The following is a 7,018-nucleotide window of genomic DNA, read 5'->3' as shown; positions in this document are numbered from 1 at the left end:
TCCTTTTAGCTTTGACCTTCCTGGCTCAAGCAATCCTCCCACCTCAGCCTCCTGAGTAGCTAGGACTATAGGCACGCAGCACCACATCCAGCTAATTTTTGCATTTTTTTATAGAGATTGGGTTTCACCATCCCAGACTGGTCTCAAACTCCTGGGCTCAAGCAATCCTTCCACTTTGGCCTCACAAAATGCTGGGATTACAGGCATGAGCCATCACGCCCAGCTTTTTTTCAGTTTTTAAACTTCTTATTTTGAAAGAATTACAGACTCACAAGAAGTTGAAAAAATAGTACCGTGGTCTTGCATGCCCTGGTTTCCCTTTTTCTCCACACACTCAAATGCCAGAGCCATTCCACAATTGAACACAACTTTTATTTTTTTAACGACAGAGTTTCACTCTGTCACCCAGGCTGGAGTGTTGTGGTGTGATCTCAACTCATTGCAGTCTGCTTTGAAGTGATTCTCCGGCCTTGGCCTCCCGAGTAGCTGGGATTACAGGCATGTGCCACCATGCCTGGCTAATTTTTGTATTTTTAGTAGAGACGAGGTTTCGCTACGTTGGCCAGGCTGGTCCTGAACTCCTGACCTCAGGTGATCCACCCACCTCTGCCTCCCAAACTGCTAGTTTAACACAACTTCTAACTACACTTCATGCCCAGTAAACTATGGGTGAACAATTTAGCAATTGCATCATCACAATAAATAAATGGGGTTCTCACTGCCATCTAGTGGACGAATGATCCAATGTCCAAATCTAAATCTAGTCTGTTTCCTAGGCCTACTTCCGTCACTACCTTTAGGTTATGTCCCCTGTGGGTAAAAACTGAGGCAGAAATTCTTGCTTCAGTGATTTTAAGAAGAAATCTGGGAATAAGAAAAGTAGAAGACAGCTGGGGAAAATTTAGGCAAAGGTATGACTTCAGAAGTTTAGCCTCTAGGCCGGGCACGGTGGCTCACGCCTGTAATGCCAGCACTTTAGGAGTCTGACACTGGCGATCACTTGAGGTCAGGAGTTCAAGACCAGCCTGGGCAACATGCTGAAACCCTATCTCTAGTACAAATACAAAAATTAGCAGGGTATGGTAGTGCGTGCCTGTAATCCCAGCTACTTGGGAAGCTGAGGCAGGAGAATCACTTGAACCCGGGAGGCAGAGGTTGCATTGAGCTGAGGTCACACCACTACACTCCAACCTGGGCAACAGAGTAGTGAGACTCAGCCAAAAAAAAAAAAAAAAAAAAAAAAAAGCTAGTTTAGCTTCCACCTGATCCCATGGCAAGCCCTTAACTGTTAATTGTACCACAGAAGTTGTCCCACCCCGAGGCAAGGAAGCTGCTATATCCCTTCGTCAGTGAACCTTTGGCCCTGGCTCCCCAGCAGGAGAACATAACCTCTCAACCATCATCTCCAGGACCACTTCCAGGGGAGGAGGCTCCTCTCAGCCAACACTCCTCTGTGAAAGAACAATGGCCTGAGCCATTAGCAGCCAAGGCCCCTGGTAGCTGGAGGATGAATGCACAGCCTGCTGAGGGGGTATGGGTAGAACACCCAGCAGCATCTGCTCTATCTCCCTGAGAAGATAACATTCAATTTAAAAACTGAACAATGTGGCCAGGTGCAGTGGCCCACACCTGTAATCTGAGCACTTTGGGAGGCTGAGACTTGAGGTCAGGAGTTGGAGACCAGCCTGGACAACAGGGTGAAACCCTGTCTCTACTAAAAATACAGATAGCCAAGTGTGGCGGTGCACACCTGTAATCCCAGCTACTCCAGAGGCTGAGGCACAAGGATTGCTTGAACATGGGAGGCAGAAGCTGCAGTGAGCTGAGATCGCACCACCACACTCCAGCCTGGGTGACAAGTGAGATTCCGCCTCAAAAAAAAAGAAGGAAAAAACTGAATGATACCAGGCATGGTGGTTTATACCTGTAATCCCAGCACTTTCGGAGGTTGAGGTGGGAGGATCACTTGAGCCTCGGAGATTGAGGCTGCAATGACAGCCTGGGTGACAGAGTGAGACCCCGTCTCAAATAAATGCATAAATACATACATACGTAAATAACTGAATGTTAAGAAAGAGGTAGCCATGTGACAATCTCAGGAAGAGGCTTCCAGGTTGTTCTAAGATAGGGACAAACTCAACATATTTGAAGTACAGGAAGAAGGTCAACATCAGTGGAATGTAGTGAAACAGAGGAAACGGAGAAACTGGGCTTGTGAATCTTTTTTTTTTTTTTTTTTGCGGGGGAGGGGGAAGTGCCGGGTGAGAGTCAGGGAACTTTTTTTTTTTTTTTTTTGAGATAGGAGTCTCACTACATTGTCCAGGCTGGTCTCCAACTCCTGGGCTCAAGCAGTCTTCCTGCCTCAGCCTCCTGAGTAGCCGGGATGACAGGTGCATGCCCAGCTGTGGGTTTGTGAATCCAGGAGGGCAGCGTGAGATAATTGCAGTAGCTGGCTTTTATTCTGACTACTGCTTCCTTAGGGCACTTTATATCTCCAAAGCAGGTTGATAAAGTTATTCATTTTCTAAATAAATAAGTGATTCACGTTGGGAATTGCTTTTTTAATATGAGAAATGAGAGTCATAGTATTAATTTGATTTGTACTGAGACACAAGAAGTTTGAGTTAGTGAGTTACATGATTAGACATGTCATTCCTACTTTGATTAAAAATGCACACATCAGTTCATAGCTTGTTCTAAATGTATCAGGTCTTAAATATTGCCACTCTCATGAATCTTTAGAAGATAACAAAGCAAGTCCAATCTTGACCTTGGGTGCATTGTCTATTCCCTCCTAATTGGGCTGTATTTAAGTGAGCCACTTCTGAAGGGGAAAACAGATTAGTCATACTAAATGCTTCCTTCAAAAACTTCACCATAAAAGAAAGCTCCCTACATCTTACTACTTCTGCCACCACACCTTGATTTCTTTCATTTCTTTTTCTTTTTCTTTTTTTTGAGACAGAGTTTTGCTCTTGTTGCCCAGGCTACAGTTCAATGGTACAACCTCGGCTCACTGCAATCTTTGCCTCCTGGGTTCAAGTGATTCTCCTGCCTCAGCCTCCAGAGTAGCTAAGATTACAGGCACTCACCACCACACCCAGCTAATTTTTTGTATTTTTAGTTGAGGCAGTTTCACCATGTTGGCTAGGCTGGTCTTGGACTCCTGACCTCAGGTGATCCACTTGCCTCGGTCTCCCAAAGTGCTAGGATTACAGCTGTGACCACCGCGCCTGGCCGATTTCTTTTCCTCTCCGTATCACCATCTGTCTTTCTAGAAAAATGTTTTATTCCCTTTTATTGAAGGTTAAAATAACTTTCTTCAGTACTGCCTTCCTGACCTCCTTTATAAAGATAACTCCCAAGTGCAATTCAGCTCTTCTGCTACGGGTCCAACCTGTGTCCATGTGCCCAAGTCTCCATTGTGTACTTCATTCGCTCCAATATAAAATGTCACGAGCAGCCCTTATTCTCCATTCACGTGGCTTTGATGTGAATCCGGCACTTCTTACCTGGATGTGTTTCCAAACAAGTGTCCTTCTCTCTTTGTCTCCAATTCATCCTTTGAACTACTACCAGATTAATTTTTGTCAAATCCCGTTCTGATCAGGGACATCCTCTCTAATCCACAGTAACCTATGTCCATCACTTATTTGCGGGGCGGGGGGGGGGGGGGGTAAATTTTTTTTTTACAGGATGGATCACTTAGATTTCTTATCTAACAGTATCTTTTATTATTCTCCAACAGAAAACTTCTGGCCCAGGATGTTTTCACCTTCCCATAAATACAGTGTTTTGTTTTGTTTTTTCTTTTCTTCCTCACTGCCTCTATTTGTGCTTTTTCCTCATGTAGAAAGTCCACTGCAGTTTTCATTTCCTCAAATCCTTTTCTTTTCAACAGAGATGGGTTTTCACTATGTTGCCCAGGTTGGCCTTGAACACCTGGACTCAAGCGATCCTCCCACTTCGGCCTTCTGAGTAGCTGGAACTAAAGGCATATGCCACCATGCCCAGTTCTCATCTCCTAAAATCCTGTGCCCTTGGCCGGGCGTGGTGGCTCACGCCTGTAATCCCAGTACTTTGAGGGGCCGAGGTGGGCGGATCACGAGGTCAGGAGTTCGAGACCAGCCTGACCAACATGGTGAAACCCCGTCTCTGCTAAAAATACAAAAATTAGCTGGGCGTGGTGGCGCGCGCCTGTAATCCCTCCAGCTACTCAGGAGGCTGAGGCAGGAGAATCGCTTGCACTCGGGCGGCGGAAGTTACAGTGAGCCGAGATCGCGCCACTGCACTCCAGCCTGGGCTGCCGTGGAGCGGCCTCCCGCGGTGTCCTCTGCAATGGCTCCGTGGCCTAGCGCCCCGTCCCCGCCACCCGTGATCGTGCGCCGAGGCCAGGAGGGGTCGCCGCCCAGGTCCCACCAGCCCGCAAGCCTGAATGGCGGCCATCCCCTCCGGCGGCTCGCTCGGGGCCACCCACGACTACTGCCGGCGTCGCCTGGGTTCCACTTCCAGCAACTGCCCCTGCGGGTACCGAGTGCCCCGCGGAAGCCATTCCCCACTCCGCGGCTATATCCCCAAGGCTGACCCGGGTCACTGGTGGGCCAGCTTCTTTTTCGGGAAGTCCACTCTCGGGTTCCTGGCCACGGTGCTGGGGTCCTCCGGGCACCCGGAACCAACACCCCCTCCCCCCGCCCACCAGGCCTACCGCAGCATGACCACCTATGGCCTGGCTCAAGACGCCCCGAGGAGGCAGCCAGGTGGTCAGTCCAGCACAGCCTGCGCTGGGACCTCGTCCTGACCTGAGCGGTGACCACCAGCCTCAGGCCTGCGGAGGCGCTAGGCCACCACAGCCCCTCCCGCCCCCCTCCCACCCTCTACCCCTCACCCTGTAGACCAGGTGGGTGCAGCGAGTAGACCTCCATATCCACACTGCAGACACGAAAAGGAGTGAGGGCCCCGCTCTCCACGGCCCAGCCTGGCCTCAGCACTGAGGAGCTTTCCCGACACCTGGAACTGTGCACCTGGCACCAAGCGGAAAACAAACTCCAAGCAGCCACCAAAAAAAAAAATTGGAACCCACTCTGACCCTTTGGCTCACAAAGGCTTCTTGCTCCTCTGACAGGTAGCACCAGTCAAAGATTTCTTGCCTGGTAAACACTTAAGATAAAATGTACAGGCTTGAAAAAACTATGGCACAACCATTATCTTTGTCTTCCAATACCAGAATGACAATGAACCTTCCTGTACTTGAAAATAATTCTTCAATTCCCCAGAAAGACCAAAGGATGAACAAGTTTACAATCCGGACCAAAAAGGAAAGAAAGAAAGAAAGAGAAGGAAGGAGTTATCATTTTGAAGATACGAGGTCCCAATCTTTAGGAAAGTGACTCATGAATATAGAAAAGAGAAACTATATTTAATGAAAACAAACTCACAGAGGTTACGATCTTGCAAAGCACTGGTCTGGCCTGGCAGGGTGGATCATGCCTATAATCCCAGCACTTTGGGAGGCCAAGGTGGGTGATTACCTGAGGCCGGGAGTTCCAGACCAGCCTGACCAACATGGTGAAACCCCATCTCTACTAAAAATGAAAAAAATTAGCTGGGCTTGGTAGCATGCACCTGTAGTCCCAGCTACTTGGGAGGCTGAGGCAGGAGCATCACTTGAACCCTGGATGGTGGAGTGTGTAATGAACTGAGGTTGTGCCACTGCACTCCAGCCTGGGTGACAGAGAGACTCTGTCTCAAAAAAAAAAAAAAAGGAAAAAAGAAAAAAAGAAATGGCCAGAGGTGTGACTATCAAGGGGTAACACAAGGGAGTTTCTCTGTGGCAATGGAATGATTCTGTATGATGATGGTGGTGATGAGTAGTTGAAGTTTCATTTGTGATAAAATTTCATAGTATGTGCCAAAGAGTGCATGTAAAAACTGGTGAAATTTAAGTAAGTTCGATACCACTGTTCCCAAATTATTAGTATTTTACCAAAATCAGTTTCTTGGGTTGGACAGTTTACTATGGTTATGTAAGATATTATCATTGGGGGAAGCTGGGTGAAGGGTAAATATGAAGTCTCTGTGCTATTTTTACAACTTCTTGTGAGTTTTTTTTTTTCAACAGGGGTTCTCATTCTGTCACTCAGACTGGAGTGCAGTGGTGTGATTATAGCTTACTAAAGCTTCAGCCTCCCAAGTAGCTAGGACTACAGACACACACCACCATGCCCAACTAATTTAAATTTTTTTAGAGATGGGGATCTCACTATGTTGCCCAGGCTGGTCCAAATTCCTGGGCTCAAGTGATTCCTCTGCTTCAGTCCCAAATCACTGGGATTACACATGTGAGCCACCATCCCTGATCAATATTAAATTATTTTAAAATATAATGATATTAAAGGGGTGGGTCATGGTGGTTCATGCCTGTAATCCCAGCACTTTGGGAGGCCAGTGTGGGCAGATCACGAGGTCAGGAGTTCGAGACCAGCCTGGCCAACATGGTAAAACCTGATCTCTACTACTAAAAATACAAAAATTAGCCAGGTGTGGTGGCATGTGCCTGTAATCCCAATTACTGGGGAGGCTGAGGCAGGAGAATCACTTGAACTCAGGAGGCGGAGGTTGCAGTGAGCCAAGATTGCACCATTGCATGCCAGCCTGGGTGACAGAGCAAGACTATCTCAAAAAAAATTTAAAAAGTTATTAAGGAAAATAAGTGGGGTGCGTGTGTGTGTGTGTGTGTGTGTGTGTGTGTGTGTGTGTGTGTGTCCCCCTGAGGGAGACAGAGAGAGAGAGTTAAAAAATTCCAAAGACTCCAGACAGAGGGCAGTACATTTTTCTCCTTCTGGTGATCTTTAGGGAGTAAAAACCAAAAAAACAAAAAACTGATTTCAAAGCCTTTGCTAATTCTTCATGCTGCTGATGGTAGAGACTAGGTCTAAATGGCTGTTTTGTTTTGCTAAGAAAAGCATCTAGAAGAATTTTCTTGGTGGTGCAAAGATCTGGAGGGCCCAAATTATTTTCT

At 47.2% G+C, this 7,018-nt stretch overlaps 1 pseudogene; it reads left to right on the top strand.

The window, feature by feature from the left end:
* Positions 1–4,435: 4,435 nt before the first annotated feature.
* LOC105716235 (pancreatic progenitor cell differentiation and proliferation factor-like) lies at positions 4,436–4,798 on the top strand (annotated as a pseudogene).
* Positions 4,799–7,018: the final 2,220 nt, after the last annotated feature.

The sequence above is a fragment of the Aotus nancymaae genome, unplaced genomic scaffold, assembly GCF_030222135.1.
Source record: "Aotus nancymaae isolate 86718 unplaced genomic scaffold, 86718_ANA_hifiasm-v0.15.2.pri h1tg000064l_1, whole genome shotgun sequence".
In the NCBI taxonomy this organism is placed as follows: Eukaryota; Metazoa; Chordata; class Mammalia; order Primates; family Aotidae; genus Aotus; species Aotus nancymaae.
The sequence above is the reverse complement of the archived record's forward strand: the minus strand, read 5'-3'. Positions and strand labels throughout refer to the sequence as shown.